This window comes from Giraffa tippelskirchi, chromosome 7, assembly GCF_054371585.1.
Source record: "Giraffa tippelskirchi isolate mGirTip1 chromosome 7, T2T-mGirTip1v1.2.pri, whole genome shotgun sequence".
NCBI classification, from domain to species: domain Eukaryota; kingdom Metazoa; phylum Chordata; class Mammalia; order Artiodactyla; family Giraffidae; genus Giraffa; species Giraffa tippelskirchi.
The window spans coordinates 49,334,071-49,351,252 of NC_137281.1; the positions used below are offsets into that span (position 1 = coordinate 49,334,071).

At 59.7% G+C, this 17,182-nt stretch overlaps 1 protein-coding gene and 1 long non-coding RNA gene across 3 annotated transcripts in view; both read right to left on the reverse strand.

Moving 5' to 3' along the window:
* GSE1 (Gse1 coiled-coil protein) overlaps positions 1–17,182 on the reverse strand; it is a 395,186-nt gene that overhangs the window by 316,173 nt on the left and 61,831 nt on the right. The gene's annotated exons all lie outside the window — the stretch shown is intronic.
* LOC145514240 (uncharacterized) lies at positions 7,371–15,825 on the reverse strand. Its single transcript, XR_014059954.1, has 4 exons — positions 15,778–15,825; positions 10,853–15,072; positions 7,874–8,125; positions 7,371–7,575 (listed from the first exon to the last, which is right to left on the reverse strand). It is a non-coding gene; the product is annotated as an uncharacterized LOC145514240 (long non-coding RNA).

Here is a 17,182-nt window from a genome sequence, read left to right on the forward strand (position 1 = left end):
TGCACTGTGCTTGTAAAGCTCTCCCTAATCAGGAAAGATGGTTTGTTATCTCCATAAAACACGAGGAGAGAACACACAGCATGCGCGCACACACACACGCACGCACTGACAGGTGCTCTCCCACCCCGAGCCTGACACAGATGACAGCCTGTCACGGTCTGAATGTTACAAGTCAATTACGCCCACCTCCCTGCCAGCCTCAGATACCGCCGGGGGCAACCATCGCCCCGTATCAGGGCACCGAGGAAGGCCGTGGGACGCTCCCCTGGGAGAGGCCCGCCTGCCCTCGGGAGGCCGCCGCCTGTCAATCAGGAGCAAAATCGGAGGTGGGGGTGGCTCATTTATTCTCATCCCTCAACCTCCGTATTAAACACCAGGGCAATGAGAAAGGGAAACACGGCGTGGTTCCAGCGTGGCCTCGGGCGAGTTTCTGCACATCCCTGCCCGCGGTTCCCCCCTCTGTACAGTGGAGCCTGTGTCCACCACAGGGCTGCCCTATGGGAAGCAACATTGGGGTCAGTCTCTTCCTCTCCTTGAGTTCTCCGAGGCCTCCCCTCCCCCCCCCCACCCTATCTGGACCTTGGTCATTTATAAGTCAGAGCCTGCTGGAGGCCAGGAGAAAGTGGGCCCAGACACCTATAGATCTCCTGTTTCAGACCCCAGACAGGGTTCTGTCTGGGCAGCTCTGAGCATGGAAAGACCACCCCCCGCGGAACGGTGAGACCCACCGCCCATGCTGCTCCCTGCCACGGACCACATGGAGGGAGGCGAGGAGGAATCTTGCGTGGAGGGGGGCGGGGCTCGGCATGTGGAGCCGGTCCGGCGGCTGGCACTGGTACTTTACTATCACATCACCACCGGGAAGAGGACCCCTTCCCCCAGCCCGGAGAGCACGGCTGCTCCTGGATCCAGGCACGGACAACGCACTGGGGTAACAAGGAGGGCCAGTGCTGTGGGAACACAGAGGCCGGAGAGAAGGCTGGGGGCGGGAGCAGAGGGAGGGGTGCTGAGAAAACTGCCCCTCCTCACCACCAGTTACAAACCCTAACACACCAGTCCCTGGGCTGTGGCAGGCAGGGGCTCCAGCTCAGTACACATACGGCTCACTGAATCTTGATGCCTGCGCAATTATCCCCACTTTACAGATGACGAAACCGAGGGTCAGAGAAGCAACCTGGCCAAGGTTGCTGATGAGTTTGTGGTAGAGCAGGCTTTGAACCAGGCCTCTGGCCCCACCATCCCTGTTTTTAACCAGTACCATTAAAACCTCTGGCCCCTCGTGTATTGGCAGCAATGCAGTATGTGGCTGCCTGAGGCGGGGCAGCCCACAGAGTTCTGCAGGCGAACAGGAGTTGGCTGGCGGAGGAAACAACTCAAGGGACGGGGAAAACGTGGATGTGTGCAATAGAACAGAGAGGAGCGAGTACAGGCGGACAGAAAACGCGTACATGCCTGACTCGCAGTAGGTGCTCCGAAAGTAAACATGGCACAAGATGCTGGCGGGGACAGCGTGAGACGCAGGCTGGGAGGCGCAGCCTGAGGCGCACACACCTGCGTGCGCAGAGGCACCTCCCCTTCCCCCACGGACACAGTCTCTGCTCTCACTTCCTTCCTGCCAACCCCTAGTGGTGCCTCTGCATCGCCCAGGGCTGCCCACACAACACTGAGCATCCTTGGGGAGCTGCTGGGGGGGGTGACTGAGAAGAGGGGACTGGGTGACGGGAAAGCGGCAGGGGGTGGGGGCTGGGGAAGCTGGTCCACCGAGCTCTGGATTTTTAAGGGTCGGACACTCCACTGCAGGAAAGCTGCCACCCCCGTTTCCCGGGGGCCTTAGCTCTGCGTGGGGAGGGGGCCTCGGACGCGTTCTGCCACCAACAGGGGCCGGCGTCTCGGGGGAGGCTGGCTGAGCAGCCATACCGCTACTGCTCTGATAACCTTCAGCCCTGACCTCATTTCCCACCGAGGCTCATGCAATTTCTTCCAATTTTCCACATAATTAGCTGAGCAGGAGACACATCCTCTCCTCTGAGGCAAGAAGGAGCCGGCTGCTCCAGGGCCCCAGGGCTGTGGCCGAGTGCAGAGCTGGCCTGGCAAGTGCTGGACGGTGGGCAGTGAGGGGGACAAGCTGGGGACAGGATGCGGGTGAGGGTTTGGATCTCTGCTCCCCGACCTGCTGGCTGTGCGGCTTTGGGTCAGATATCAGGCCTCCGAAAGATGCAGGTCACACAGGTCTTTCCCGGGATGCAACCGCATGGCACTCAGAGTGGCCACTAGACCCTTGTCTCTACCCCACCCCTCTTGGCCCGCAATACACTCCCAGAAAACATTCCCCTCATTTTTTCTCTTCTCTCACTCTTTCTTCCAGGTCTCAAACCACCCCCTCCTCTTAGGAGGGTGGGTCTGCATGACACAGCTCTTTGGACCCACTGGCCTGGGTCTTGCCATCTGTGAAGTGGGCACAACAGAAGACACCTTGCAGGTGAGACAAAACGGGTCCACACATGGGGGTCCTGGGCACAGGCCACCCAGTCCCTCAGAGTCACTCAGGGGCCATGACTGAGCGGGGGGCAGTGCCAGCTGGGCTGGGACCACAGAGTTCCTTTCCAGGGATGCTGTCATCCCTGCCCAGTTCCAGGGGGCCCCAGGCAGCTCTGCAGTGCTGGCTATCAGTAATCCCCAATTATGCTGAAGTGAAGGGGTAAAGGCCTTCCTGGTGGGCCCTGACAAGCACCAACTTGCTCCTTGGGCCTTGGTTTCCCTAACTAGGCGATAAACAAGGCCACTCCTTCCCAACTGCAGAAGGCACCCTAGAGAGAGAAGACGTACCTCCCGGCAGCCTCGTCCTGGGGCAGGAAGGGGTCCCCACGGCCCCCAAGGTGTCCCACAGCCTAGGAAGAGGCCGGCTGGGGTGGGGTGCCCCAGCTTCGTGGGAGGAGGCCGGCTGGGGTGGGGTGCCCCCGCCTCCCCGAGAAGCTCAGGCTCCTTGGAACGGCCTTCCCCTGACAGAATGAGCGATTCCCCTCCTCCCTCCGGAGCCGGCACCAAGGCCTGGAATCCATCACTCCGTGGCGTCTGTCTAGGGCGCTGCCGGCCGCTGGGCCATGCTCACGGGAGCACGGCGAATGTCCCCAGGCAGCACAGGGCCCGGAGAACATCACAGCTGAGTGCAGACACCTGCTCGGACACCTGACCCATGACCATGGGCGTGGCTTCACCTCCTGACCTGGGGATGCTCACTGGAAAAATGCCCTCACCTAGGGCCCATGAGCCCTGAACACCTGGGGTGCAGGTAGGAACCCGTGTACCCCCGTTTCTTGTGCCTATCAGAAAGGCCTCTATGGCCTAATCAAGAAAGCGTCTCCCTCAGGAAAAGCAGCAGCAGTGACCAGGGGAGCGGTGGCCTGGAGCCAGGCTGCACTCCCAGGGCACGTGGCTGCGGCAGCTCCCTCGCTGCAGGGTCCTCGTATCACCGGGCCTCTTTCCATACCCTTGGGACAAAGGGCTTGGAGGATGGGGTCTGCCGCTATGGATGGGCTGTGAACCCTCAAAGGGCCTTTGGGGACTTACACCACAGGACCAAGGGAAGGCCACCAGGGAAGGCGCAAGGCTGAGAAATAAAGGAGAGGTCGGGGAGGCCTTCCTGGGGTGGGGAGAGGGGGTGGTGAGGCTGAGAGAAGGTGTCCCCAGGCAAGGGAGGCGAGGTGTGACAGCATCTGTGATCTAGAATTCTTGGTAAACAGAGATAGATTCGGGCAGGTCTGGTGGTGATGCCCCCCACCTCGGGGATCTGCAGAAGGCCTTGCACCCTGTCTCTGTACGGACTCCCACCCCGCAAGGGGGCTCCTGGTAGGACAACAACTCTGTGTTACAGTGGTCAGGCCAGCCTGGGATCCTGGCTAGTCGGAGCTGTGCCAGAGGAGACAAGAGCAACCTACAGTGAGGGATACAAAGATGCCCGACTGGGTCCAGGTGTCCCAGGAGGACCTGGAGCAGAGAATAACATCATTCACTCATTCATTCATTCATCAAATGTAAGGCCCCTGGCCCTCTTGGTGCTGACCACGAGGAAGAAACCAGAGACACAGGCCTTGACCTGAGGAGCTGATGTTTCAAGGGGGAGAGAGGCATGAAACCAGTTCCCAGAAAGCTGATTTGGAGGGTCCTATCATAGAAGACTTCCTGGAGGAGGTGACACTGGGGGGAGTTTTCCCATAAGAGAAAGAAGGGGTGGGGGATCCCAGTTACAAGAGACAGTCCAAGCATACTCAGGTGGAGGCCAGAAGGGGGCCTGAGCTGGGAGGCAGTGTGTGGAGGAGGATTCTGGAGAGCAGAGACCGGGTCCCAGGAGGTCAGACTCGGCCGGGAAAGCAGTATTCTGAGCAGTCAGCTCTCATTAGCAGCAGAGTCGTGACTTGCCTCCACCCACCGGAGGGTGGCCGCAAGCTCCCTTCTGTTGTTGAAAACGGCGTGCCAGGCCGCCAAAATCAGTGATAAGCTTTTCGTGCTGCAAATAAGCTGGTTTCAGCCCTGTCTACACTCCCTGCATCTACCCGCAGGACCCTGTTCCTATAACTCCATTGCTCGTTTCCTCTTAAGAATAATGGAATGATATTTCTCCTCCTTCCCCATCACTCCCAATTTGGCGACACAAGGAAGGGCCCCCCCTACCTGGAAAATTCACCGTGCACTTACAACACGCCACCCACCACTCCAGAGGCGCCTGTCCACTCCTCACCACGACCCCACGTGGCCACTATGCCGTTACCATCCCATTTCTCAGAGGCAGGAGTGGAGGCTCAGAGAGGCCACGTAACCAGACCGGCATCACACAGCAACCCAAGTCAGGATGCAGAATGTCTGATCTTGAAATGCAAGGACGTGACCCCACTGCTCTGGCCTTCCCCGCCCCGGGTGCCTGCATGCTGCCCACACATCCCGCAGCCCAGGTTCTCAGCAGAGGGAGGCTCTGTCTAGAACAGCTGCTGCTGGGGAGCTGGCAGGGAAAGCGAGGTCTCCAGGCCCTCGGAGCACTGCGCACATAGTGAAGGCCCCCAGGCCACCCCTGCCCATCCCGTCCCCCCTCCTCCTGTCCTGGGATGCTCTGAAGGAGGTTCTCAGGCCTCCGAGAGGGCTTGGGAGTCAAGGATAGAAAGTGGAGGGTACTCTGAGCACCACTAAGTCAGAAATAAAAAATAAAGAGATGGTGAGGATGGAACGACCAAAGTAAAATAAAGATGCCCTGGAAACCCAGCGTGCGGTGAGTGACATCCCAGCAAGGGCCAGCTCGGGGTGAGGCCAAGGCCCTCACTCCGGCTGGACCAGCTCCTGGCCAGCAGGGCCAGGATCCACCCACGGGGGTGGGGGCCTGGCCCACAGGGCTGCACGGGGCTAGTCTGAGATGCCCCCCTCCAGGGCTTCCCTGGGCTCCAGAAAGGACCTTCCGGTGGGGCGGGGGGAAGCAGAATCATACTCTGCATCTAGAACATGTGTCCACACAATGGTGTCATGCCTTATCCACGGGGGCCTCCTCTCCTTCAGGAAGGAACTCCACGGTGAGCTGCCCGTGACAGACAACATCTGAGGCCCTTGGAGAGGGTCCTCAGTCCCTAACCTCACTGCCCCTGCCCTCCCCCAGCAGGCTGTGCCCCTGGTCACTCGTTCCTAACCTCTGAGCAAGAGGTCCTCTCCACTCGGAGCACCCGCCCGGCCTTCACTGTCGGGGGGCACTGAGAGTCTATGGAAATGTCTCTCAGGCAGCACCTCCTCCTGGAAGCCCTCCCTGATGCCCCGGCTGGCTAGGAACCCAGGACTGAGCTCTACTCCCTCACACAGTGTCCATATGTTTGTCCTCCCTGCTAGTCAGCAGCTCCGGGAGGCCAGGATGGCTCTTCAGACTCAGCAAACACGAAGCCGAACAAGATGCAATGCAAAAGGTGGCAATTTCATGCAGTTGGATCTGATCCTTGGGGCCTTAGAAGTATGTATCACAGAATCAGTGGCTCTTGGCCACATCCACTGACAGAAGAAATTCAAGCTTTCACGCATGAGCCAAGTTTATTCCGGGCCCAGGACTGCACCCTGCCCCCCACACCCCCTCCCCTGCCACCGCCTGAGCCAGCAGCATCGGCATCACCTGGGAACTCGTCAGAAATGTATATTCTGCATGAGGAGTTTGGGCGGCCGGGTGACGTGTTTAACAAACCCCCCAGCGGATCCCAATGCCACTCAAATGGGAGAACCCTGCCCTAAAATGTATAAAGGGACACACTGTTTTTCTAACAAGCGAAAAAGGAAAAGGAGTGGTGGTGGGGAGGAGTGATCTTTGTTATTCATCCTCGTAAATACACACGATAGCAGTAATCATCTGTGATGACACCGCGGCCTTTCCTGACCATGCTGTTTGAAATTGCACCCTTCTGCCCTCCTTGCCTCTCCGCCCGCCCCAGCTTCCCTCTCCTCCCTGCCTCTAATCACCTCTAATTAGCTGTCAGGAGGATGCAAGCTAGCCCGGCCCCCTCCCTGACAACAGCAGGGATTACATATGTGATCTCTCCGTTTTTTATTTTCTCCTTCCCTTTTGGAAGGAAGGTCGGCAGCCTTTCTGTTCACTGCTCAGCACCCAGCGCCCAGTGCAGGGTCTGGCATACAGTAGGTGCCCAATACACGCTGGATCCATGGAACCCAGATGCGTGTTACTGCTTTCAGCTCATTGCAACACATACCCCTACTGGATGCTTTGCAGCATGTCTCAGGCAGCCAGGATGAGTATCACTTTATACCCAATCTGCAGATGAGCAAACTAAGCCTCGGGCGGAGCACAATTGCCTGACAGCAAATGGAGCCTCAGACTCCCACTTGGGTCTGAGTCCTAACCCAGAGCCCTGCACCTGTAGGCACATTCGGGCCCCAGGGACCCTCCATCCTGGCTCTGCCCTCCTACCGCTGCCAACAAGCAGGCCCGGAGGAACCACGGTCCAAGGGCACTGCCAAAACACAAACCGCTGGCCTGGGCATCTCAGATCCAGGGCTGGAGGGAGGGAGGCTGTGGCGGGCCTCCTCTGAAGCCTCCGCGTGCAGCTTCAGGGATGCAGTGATGACGCCTGCCATATGAGAGGCCCCCCGGTGTAAAGACACACAGCTAATTAGCTGTCAGGAGCGATGCAAACTCTAGCCTGGCCCCTCCCTGACAGCCTCTCCCAGAATCGCCCTCTGCCACCGCGTGTCACCACATGATAAAAGGAAATATGTTCAAAGCCGAGCCACTAACAAGAGACGAGGAGGCACACAGAGGCAGAGAAGCAGATTGCCTCTGACACTCTCCAAGGAAAGGGGGATAAATTAAAACCATTAAAAAAATAATTTGTCACGTCAGGTTTCCAAAAGAAGTTCTTCTTGAAGGGCAGACTTCCTGTTCCAGGCCTTCTGAGCATCGGCTGGGAGGGGTCCGTGAAGTGGCGAAGGGCCTGGGCTCCGGGCTCTAAACAGGCTCTGCCCCTGCCACTGCCACGTGGTGTGAGTGGGCCTCATGGAGTGGGGGTGCTCAGAAGCCCTGCACGATCAGGTTTACGGGAGATGCTAGGAGACGAACGCACGTAAGTGCTAGCGTCGCAGGGACATCGTAAGTGCGCCTATGTCCGTGCGGCTCGCCGGCCCCACTGAGCTATGGAAACAGGCTTGAACCCGTGACTGCTCTCTACAACAGCGGGAACAACAGCTTGGACCTCAAAGTTCTCAGGAGAACTCAATGAATGCATGAGTGCCTGGAACACACCTGGATAGATGGTTGCTGCTCTGGTCATAGTTCAAGGGCATTTGCTGGGCCCTGTGGACCTTTGAGGGAGAAGGCGATGGCACCCCACTCCAGTACGCTTGCCTGGAGAATCCCACAGATGGAGGAGCCTCGTAGGCTGCAGTCCATGGGGTTGCAAAGAGTCAGACACGACTGAGCGACTTCCCTTTCACTTTTCACTTTCATGCATTGGAGAAGGAAATGGCAACCCACTCCAGTGTTCTTGCCTGGAGAATCCCAGGGACGGGGGAGCCTGGTGGGCTGCCGTCTATAGGGTTGTGCAGAGTCCGACACGACTGAAGCGACTTAGCAGCAGCAGCAGCAGCAGCAGAGGACCTTTGAAGGTGTAAAGGGAGACCAATAAATGCCACACCTCCTCCTACCAGCAGCCAGGACTCCAGCAGATGGGGCTCGGCCTACCCCTCACCCGGAGCTTGTGCTTGCCTCTTCCACGTGGCCCCTGCTGGAAGTGCTGCCCGTGGGTCAGAACCAGCTGTGCCCCCTTGAAGATGTGCACACCCTCTCTGTGCCCCCCTCTCAGGGAGATGTACACGAATTGCTGACCCTCCTTGAGCCCTGACCAGAAGTCAGGCACAGTTCTAAACACTCCATGAATTCACTCTCAAGAGTTCTGGCAACAGTCCATTGTACAGAGGGGAACACTGAGACACCAGGAGGCAAACTGATTTCCCCAAAGTCACACACTTAGTGAGTGGTGACACCGGGAGTCCTGTCCCCCAAGAGCCCTCGTGGGGTGTTGCAAAGATTAAGTCATGACATAAAGGGCTCCATAGGCACCCGGCACACGGCAAGCACTCTGTAAACGCTGGTTGGTGATAGGACCACAGAGGAGGCGCCATCAGCAGGAATATGTGGGCTCTGGGCCTGGGCTGCAGGAACACAAGCAGAGGAGGGCTTTCCCAGGGCAGACCGGCAGCACCCAGATCACCCAGGCCCTGCGGGGTGGGAGGGGAGATGAGGGCTGGGAGCTGGCGAGTCAGGCGAAGCACTCAACTTTCAGGTGGCCTGAGCTGCTGTGACAGGGGACACAGCCTGGCTGAAACGAGGCATCTCAGTGGAATTCCTACAGACAGGCGGAGCCCACACCCCTCCCCCTTTCTGGGCAGCTGGGGTGGGTCAGCAGATGTCTTCACGGAAAAACAAGAGCTGTGTCAACAGAAGACCGAGGTCACACATGGACTCCCTGCGTCCTTCTGTGCGAGGACCCATGTGCTCATGTTACAGGACGTGGATGTGGGGGTAGGAGCCCTGCTAGACACAATCCTGGTCTTCACACAGCACAGTCTGGGGAGCGATGGGCGAGCCCACAGCAGTGACCACCCGGGGGGGCAGGGCAGCTCCTGTGGGTCAGCCCCCGTTGCCATGGAAACCCGCTCCTCCTGGATGAGTCCACTGAGTTGAAATATTTGACCTGACAAGCATCAAGGCCACTGAAATTAAAGCCATGGTGTAACCCCCTGAGACCAGAGGTGACTTCAGCGCTAGGAGGCTGGGAGGGCTTGCTAGAGAGGGTGGGGCTGGAGCTCCCCCTCTCCCCAAGGTTGCCCCCCTGGGCCCACGCCATAGAAGGACAGGTGGGCGGCCACGGGGCCCCTCCTATGGGCCACTCGCATCTGGGACCACCCTCCAGGGTCCTTTCAGGAGCTTGTGCTGGAAGGGGTGTGGCTCTGCCCCATGCCTCACTAGACCCCCACGTCCACCAGGCCCTCCACCCTGCCCCTCCATTCCTTCAGCTCTAGCCAGACTAACCTCTGTTGGGGGGGGGGTGGTCTCCATCTGCAGGAAGCCGACTCAGGGCCCCACTGCCTCTGAGCTGCTTCAGTGCTCCCATCGTGAGAGTCCTCCCTCTCCAGCCCGTCCTCCTCCCAGGGGGCCCCCTGCTGCCCGTACTGACGCTTCTGCACCTACAGCCCCGAGTCGCTCTGGGCTGGTGGCTCACCCTCTCTGTGCCTCTGGGAGGGTTGCCCACCTCCCCAACCTGAGGACGGCCGGCACTCTGTCTCTGTCCTGAAGCTCCCCGTCCGGCCCCCTCACACGGGGAGGCGTCTCCTGGGGCCTGGCACCCAGTGGAGCGGGCCGGAGCACACAGTGGGGGCACATGCAGCGGGCGGGGTCACTCAGTGGGGCGTGGGGCAGGCCTCCCAGTGCGGGTGACAGGCTGGGAGGCGTCAGCCAGGCCCTTGGAGACCCGGGGCACCTGCCCCCACCTTCGGGGCTGTTTTATTTCTGTCCTCGTGGTACACCCCTGCCCCCTGCCCCCAGCTTCCCACCGTCTCCCTGGCCACCCAGGGCCGGCCTCATCATCCTTTGCCCTCCGCTGGCAGGGGTCAAGGCCTGGCCTAGGCCCAGGACCCCGAGGGGCCTCTGGGGAATCTCCCTTCTGCCTGGCAGCCCCTGGGGCCTCCCTGAAGTGGCTCTGGCCCCAGAGAGTCGAAGCGGGAGCAGCAGCCCCTGCTGACATGCGGCGGGATTGCCATGGCAACCGTGCAGGGCGGGCCAGCTGGCAGGAGTGGAGTCTGGCAGAGCAGTGGGCCTGGCCTCCCACCAGGGTGAGGTCGGGCTGGGGCGCGGGGGCGGGGGCTGTGCAGAGCAGGGGACCAACATGACAAGGCCGTGGCCTCTCTGAGGAGGGCGTGGGGAACCCCTGCACTGTCACAGGCCAGGACTGACGTCGAGTGAAGCCCACTTCCTCTCTGGTCACACCCGGGGTGGGGGTTCTTGCTGGAATTCTCTGATGCCTTCTGAGGCAATGGGAGCCCCCGCCCCCCCATCCCTCCAACTCAGCAGGGAAGGGCCGCAAGGCTGTGAGGTCCAGGAGGTGGCGCTCCACTGGCTGTGGTTCTCATTTCTGCAGCGTGTAGTAGGGACCCAGTGCAATGGGCTGAACGGAAGCATGAACAGGAAGGCATGTTCACAACCGCCTGGGCTGAGGGGCGGAGGGGAGGCTGCTGAGGGTGGGGAGGGACAAAAGACCCACTGAGACAACCTCGCCAGTCGGGCCCCTCCGTCCCCCGCCCTGCAGACAAGGGCAGCGGCACTCACCCCTGCTGGACCTTTCTTGCTCTCATCTGCACCCTGGAAGAACTCAGAGCCCTGCTCCAAGGCCAGGAGGCCAGGAAGATGCCCGTTCCCAGGGAGCTCCAGGGCCCTTTCCTTTCCTCCATTGCGAGACAGGGGAGCCGGGCTCTTCTGGGCTGTGTGATGGGCCTGCAGGAAAACAGCCTCACTCGGGCCAGGTCTGGGTGGCACTGCGTGCCAAGTGAGGGGCCTCTGGGCCCAGCTCTGACTATTCTGCCCCTTCCCCTGCTCCCGCCAGGCCTCCCTCAAGCGCTGAACGTGCACCCCCAACCCTTGTCGAGATCCCCACTTCAGCCAGGGCTCTGCTGCCCATTCTAGAGGTGAAGGAACCCAGGCCCCAAAAGCAGGCCAAGCTTGCTGGGCAAAGCAGGGCTCTGGGTCCAGGCCCTGTGCGCCCCACCATTTCCCACCCCAGCCTCCCGGGACCTCCATGCCGGGGCCCGGGAGATCACCCCTCACGCAGATGTGTAAACTGAGGTCTGGGAGGAAGGATGATCAACATCCCAGATGTTCAGAGACTGGATGTTAGTTTCCTCTTCTTTTCAGTGAAGGCAATCTGTAAAACGCTTACCTAGACGTGGTTCCATTTTCCATGTCTTTTAAGATTTCTACAAATCAATTTACAAATATATGTAAGAACGATCCTTGCCCGGCCCATGTGCTCGAGGTTTGGTGAAAGGGAACAGACTGAGTTCCTGGGGAAACATGGCATAAGATGCTGAGAGCGGTTCCAATATGTTCCGCCTGCCTCTCAGACGAGGACCGCCAATGCAGCCCGCCCTGCGTTTCTCCCGCCTCCCCAAGCGTCCCCAGGAGGCATCGGCGGAATGTTCTAGATCTGTGCTGCCCAAGGCGGTAGCCGCCAGGCAGCTATGTATGTTTTTAGCACTTGGAAGTGGGTCAGTGAGACTGGGATTGGGATTTCTAACTGTGTTTCGTTGAGTGGCCTCCAGGCCCATGCAGGACACGCCCCTCTCTAGAGTAAACGGCTCAGTTTAGGGCTAGTGCAGTGGAGGTCAGACTGTAGGCAGGGGAGGGGACAGGGCCCGAGGCTGACTGTGTGGCAAGGCCAGAGCCATCCTGGGGACTGGAACAGACCACGGGTGGCTGGCAGAGATGGTCAGGTGGTGGGCGGGAGGGGGGAGAGGTGACAGGTCCTGGGACCCCGGCCGCAAGTGTGGCATCTGCAGGTGCTGAGAGGCGGGGCAGGGTGATGGAGGCGGGCAGGACCAGAGGAGGGCTTTGCGAAGGGAAACAGGGCAGTGACTCTAAGCCAGCGCCTTCGCTGCTCTGGGCCTTGGTCTGTCTGTAAACTGAATCAGTAATGGTGCCAAACCCAAGGATGCTGTAAGGTTAAGTGAGTTCCGTGTGGAAGCCGCTCGGAGCACACCATGAGTGCAGGAGACGGTTGCTCTTACGCGTTTGACTGTGGTTCTCCTCTAGACCTAAGGCCTCTGCTCAGTGCCATCTGAATCTCCCTGCTAAGGGCAGAGCCCGCGGCTCCTGGCATCCCTCGGCCCCTTCATGCTTTTCCCAGAGTGAACCCCTTTCAGTCCACAACACTGCAAGTCAGGTATTATAGCTTTCCCCATTTTGCAGATGAGAAAGCCAAGGCATAGAGAGGCTATGGAACCTTCCCAAGGTCACACAGCTCCATGCAGTAGAGTCAGGATTCAAAAGTAGAAACTGACATCACCCGATTGTACAGATGGGGACACTGAGGCTGGAAGGGGTGTCTTCACGGCCCTGGGTCACAGAGCCAGGAAGAGACTGAGCTGGGCTAGCTGGAAGCTGAGACTTCCATCTCTTCAGACCAGGCTCTGACACCTGGGCTCTCAGGCCTCCCGGGCGGGCTCCAGGCAGGGTATTTGGGGAGAAGCCTCTTGAAGGGCTAAGAAGGAAGGCTGGGGCGCAGGGGGAGGTGGCGACAGCAGGCTGGGCTTCTGCCACTCGCTCCCATCACCGCCTCTCACACCCGCCGCCGCGGGGGAGCCGGAAGCTGGCGGCACCAACTGTTGCCGCCTCCGCCCCTCTCCCTGGCCATCTGCTCCTGCAGGATCGCAGTGGGCGTCAGGTCCTCACTGAGACCGTCCTCCGCTGTCTCGGTGGGGGGCTGTGCCCCACCCTCCTCTTCTCTGGCGGGGGGGGGCTCTGAGGGGCACAGTGGGCTGGGTGCCCCCTCACCTGCCTGCGCCCCGCCGTCATGGGCACAGCACACACCATCATGTGGCTCGGAGCTCTGAACCCACCCCCACCCGTAAGCGGGACCCCTTTCCGCGTCCCTCCCACTGGGGGTTTTTCTGACCACAGGATCCCTCCCCCGGAAAGGTTTGCTGCTGCCCCAGAAACACCGTCATCCATGTCCCCTGGTGTGTGACCTGACTCAGAGCAAGCAAGGTGAGGAGCCCCTATGGGTGGGGACTACGACAGCTTCCCAGCTGGTGGCAGAGGCCCCTAGAAGCTGAGAGCTCAGAGCCATCTGTCTCAAGCCGTGACATCCTTTGCCAGAGCTCCTGGGGGCTCAGCGGACCCCTCCCCTCAGTACAGCCACACCGAGGGGCCACCGAACAAGAGCAGAGCATGTACTGGATGCCTGCTGTGTACAGGGCACCAAGGGAGAGGTCGAGGATAACCTGGAAGGTTCACCAGACGTCCCAGCCTAGGCAGCCCAGAGGACAAGGCCTGCAGGGCACATGGGCCAGAGGGGACACAGGAGGAACCCAGGGAAGCCTCCACAGGCAGAAAAGTTGGACCCTGCGGGCCAAGGAGGGCTTAGTGGGCACCCAGGACCTTCCCCTTTGCTCTCCTCACCTCTGATACCACCCTGTGAAAGGACTCCACACTGGTTCTGCCACTTCCTGGCTGTGTGACCGCAGGCCAGTGACTTGGCCTGTCTGAATGCCAAAGAGAAATTGCAAGGGCCATCTCCCTAAGAGGGACCCCACCCCATTTCCAGGTCCTGTTAGGCTGTGGGTCCACTGGATCTTGCAGAGGACAGCGACATCTAGTGGACTGAAGGCACATTGCCCATCACCCCAGGAGGTTCCCCACGGTACCCCAAGTTCCCAGGGCGTGGAGGCTTACCCTCCAGGGAGGACCAGGGCACGAGCAGGTGCCACGAATCGCTGGCACCAGTGCCTGCTCAGCTCCATCTCCCCAGAACTCCCATGCCTCCTCCCGTGGGCAGCCGTGTTCCCACGTGGCATATGCCCGCCATATGCTCTCCCTGTCACAGCATCCTCACGGGCCTGCAAGCAGCCTGCTGGCGGGGGCGGGGTGCCTCCGAGCTGGAGCTCACCCCAACTGCTACGTGGAGCAAGCTGCACAGAGAGCCACTCGGAGGAGGGCCAGCCCCGCTGTGAGCAAGGCGGGCCTGTGATCCCATATCACAGGCCACTAAACTGAGGCTCAGAGAGGCTGAGTGCCTTGCTCAAGGCTGCACAGCTGGCAAGGGCAGACCTCCTGGGCCCACAGCCTCTGGCTGTGCATCTGCAACTTGAGGGGGGCTGGGTCGGACACAGCCCCATGGAATTCTCTGGTTGCTAGAGGCTTAGCTTGCTCAAACTTTGCTCCTGTGAGTCCCCACGTCCTCCTCCCCAGGGGGGCTTCAGGGTCCCCTCGGAGACCTTGGCCTCGCTGATCTGTTCTGCCAACCCCAGAAGTAGAGTCTTTGAGGCACTCTGCGCTAGAAGCCCGAAACTGACCAGCGCTTCTCAGACTGGGCTCCCAGAACTCTGAGGCCCTGAAGGTGGGCTTGGGGTCTGCCTGAGGAGCTGGGGGAGATTGGGAGGTCAGGGAGTGGCCTCTTTAAACCACAGTGTCAAGAGGCAATTCCCATAGTAAGCACAGGGAAGCACAGTGCGAAGTGAGGGGCAGAAAGTTCCAGAGCCTAGCACAGTTCAGGAGGCGTTGCTGGGCATGTGAGGACAGGCCCAGCATCCGCAGGCATCAAGCCCCCTGTAGAAACCTGGCCGAGGCGGCTCCATGGGGCAGTGTCAGCAGCACTCAGAGCATCTCCTGAGGGCCAGGCAGGGTCACTGAGCCCCGCATACAGGGGGCTCAGGAATCAGAATCCCAGGGCTCAGGTCCAGCTTCTGTCCTCTGTCGGCTTGTGCAGCTCAGGTGAGGGGCCCCATCTGGGTGCCTCAGTCTCTTCATCTCAGAGATGGAGCCAGGAACAGTTCCTACATATGATGATGGATTAGACGAGTTCGTGGATCCAATAGCACAGAAATGTGTCCTCCCACAGCTCTAGAGGTCAGCAGTCCAGGGTCAAGGGGTGGGGCCCTCCTGCCTCCTCCTGCTTCTGGGACGGCCAGTGATCCTCAGCTCGGCCTGTGGCAGCGTACCTTCCATCTCGGCCCCAGTCCTCATGTGGCCGTCCCCTGTATCTCTGTCCCCACATGCCACTGTGTCCAGACTCCCCTCTTCTCATAAGGACACCAGTCATTGAATTTAGGGCCCTAATCCGGTATGACGCCACTTTTACGAACTCTACCTGGGAGGACCCTCCTTCCTAACAAGGTCACATTCTGAGGCTCTGGGTGGACAGGCATTTGGGGGGATACTATCTAATCGACGACCTCTGCCTCCCAGTTAAGAAAAATGACTGGCACACACATGAGTTTACTGATCCTCACTGAACACCCAGAGGGTGACTTAGGCCCACTCTTGGGTACCAAGAAACCAAGGTTGAGAACGGTGAACGGTCTGCCTGGACTCAGCCCCACAATGTGGGGCTCGGATCTGATCTGTCTTTGCGCCTCCACCCCCTGGGCACTTCCTGGCCCGATGCCCCCAAGCCACCTGTCTGGCAGCACAGGTATCACCCCTGTGGGCACTGCTCACTGTCCTGGACAGGGGCCCATCTGCACAGGCTTGCTGCTCACCCGGCTACCACACCAGCTCCTCTGATCTTCTGGGTCCCTGCTGTAAATGGGGAGACGACCCCAACCTCAGAGTAGGAGGGCGGGGCCCTATGGGGCAGAGGGGAGAAGGATGTGTGTGTGACCGGGGAGGGCGTGGCCTCATGGGGGAGGGCGTGGCCTCGTGGGGAGGGCGTGGCCCCACGGGAGGGTGCAGTTCGAAGGAGTCAGCATCGCTGCTGTTATTTCCATTCACTTCGATGCACACAGTAGCCTCATCTTGGTACAGAACAAACGCTGGATAAATGCTGGCTCTGATGGAGGAAGGCAAGGGCAGGAAGCTCAACTTGATTGCTAGGTTCCCATCTGGCAAACCACCATGGAGACCTCTCTGCGCCAGGCAGGTGACTGTGCCAATCACAGACGAGGCCCTGCCAGGCAGATGCAAGTAAGGAGGCCTGAGCATCTCGGAGTCTGAGTACATGGTTGGGCTTGGTCACTCAGAGGACCAGTGGGGTGAGAGGAAGCCCTTAATGCAGACATGCAGCCTCTGACGGGGAGGTGGGCAGGGCTGAGGAGAGAGCCGGGTGCCAGGCCGCTGGGCAGCGGCTGCATTACGGGGGCCTCTGCACATGGAAATTACTGAGGAAAGAAGAAAAGCCTTCTGGGTTTAGAAAGAGCCTTGTCTACAACCTGGGAAGCTGGGGGTCTGGCCACAGTAGGCAAGGTCAGATGGCCCAGGAGTGCTCAGCAGGCATCTCATGGGTAGGCGGGCAAGCCGCAGGCCTCCTCCAGGGTTACCCTTGACTCTGGCCTTGTCTGGCTTCCAAGTGATGCTGAGCAGGGCTCAATGACCTTGGGCCCTGTCACCTCTGCTGAGCCCAGTGAAACAGGGAGTTCAGAAGTGTCTGCTCTACTGACTGCTGACACGTCCTGAGCAAGGCACCGAAGGGAAGTTGCTGCCCCCTGGGCAGAGGGGTGACCAGGCTAGCAGAAGCTCCAGGTCTCATGGTTCAGTCTCCTGTCTTGAGTTAGCTGAACATCTACTTTGTGCCTGCTGGGCTCAAGACTAGCACACAGTGGCAGACAAGACCCAAGTCCTTCCTGGGAGGAGCAGGTGATGCCACCCTTGGGACATCTGTGAGAGGACCAGACAGAGTAACACAGGGGTAGGACCCTGAAGAGCTGGGGGAGGTGGTACTGTGCAAGGGGGCCCGAGCCTGGAGTCATCCAGCAATTCCACTCCCGGGAGTGTGAACCCAAGACAAACACGTCCACACACAACCTGTCCACAGGCATTCACAGCAGCCCAGGTGCCTATCAGTGGTGAAAGGATGGACAAGATGTGGCATGTCCGTCCCGTGGAATATTACTCAGCCACACAAAGGCGTGATGCACTGACATGCTACCACATGGGTGAACCTTAAGG